This window comes from Limulus polyphemus, unplaced genomic scaffold (assembly GCF_000517525.1).
Source record: "Limulus polyphemus unplaced genomic scaffold, Limulus_polyphemus-2.1.2 Scaffold6674, whole genome shotgun sequence".
NCBI classification, from domain to species: Eukaryota; Metazoa; Arthropoda; class Merostomata; order Xiphosura; family Limulidae; genus Limulus; species Limulus polyphemus.
The window spans coordinates 9,947-11,072 of record NW_013672284.1 but is presented as its reverse complement, the minus strand read 5'-3'; positions in this window follow the sequence as shown (position 1 = coordinate 11,072).

Sequence of the window (1,126 nt, the reverse complement as noted above, 5' to 3'; positions counted from 1 at the left end):
GTAACTTCTACCACAGCTCTAAGTTATGTAACTTCTACCACAGCTCTAAGTTATGTAACTTCTACCACAGCTCTAAGTTCTGTAACTTCTACCACAGCTTTGTTTGAAAGTGATCAAATGACACCTTTATACACATCATTAACATTGTTTGAAAGTGATCAAATGACACCTTTATACACATCATTAACATTGTTTGAAAGTGATCAAATGACACCTTTATACACATCATTAACATTGTTTGAAAGTGATCAAATGACACCTTTATACCCATCATTAACATTGTTTGAAAGTGATCAAATGACACCTTTATACCCATCATTAACATTGTTTGAAAGTGATCAAATGGTGTATCTAAGTTTTGTTTACACAGTATCTTTATTTTTGCGCTAAGCTTCATAAAGGCAACCTGCCATAATTTGGAACTGATACACTAAAGGGAAGGCAGCACTCACCCTAACTTTTGGGGCTATTATTGTCTGACCGAATCGTGAGATTTGACCACCAGTCTTACAGGGCACTAATGGCCCCAAAATAAAGTGCGCGTTTTTGCGACAATGGATCGCGAACCATGAACCCTCGGATTCAAAGTCCGGGCAAGCCAATCTTTAGCCACACGCCCGTCCTCATCTGTCTTGTTTAAAACGGAAGACTTATCTAACAGCTCGCTTTATTCTTTTAAACCTTTTACCCTTTTTGTAATTGTTCAGGTTTGACGTATTAAAGTAAACTAGTGTTTTTAGCTGTAAATGTCGTGTTGAGAAGGAACCAAACATTTGATCAATCCTTTATCCCTCTCGCCCAAACTCATGTTATTTTTTTTTAAATTCTCGTGGTTATAACCCCGTAAAACTAAAGCTAAACAACAGGGCTTGCTGTTAGAATTACACTAACCAGAGTACAACAACAGGGCTTGCTGTTAGAATTACACTAACCAGAGTACAACAACAGGGCTTGCTGTTAGAATTACACTAACCAGAGTACAACAACAGGGCTTGCTGTTGGAATTACCCTAACCAGAGTACAACAACATGGCTTGCTGTTGGAATTACACTAACCAGAGTACAACAACATGGCTTGCTGTTGGAATTACACTAACCAGAGTACAACAACAGGGCTTACTGTTGGA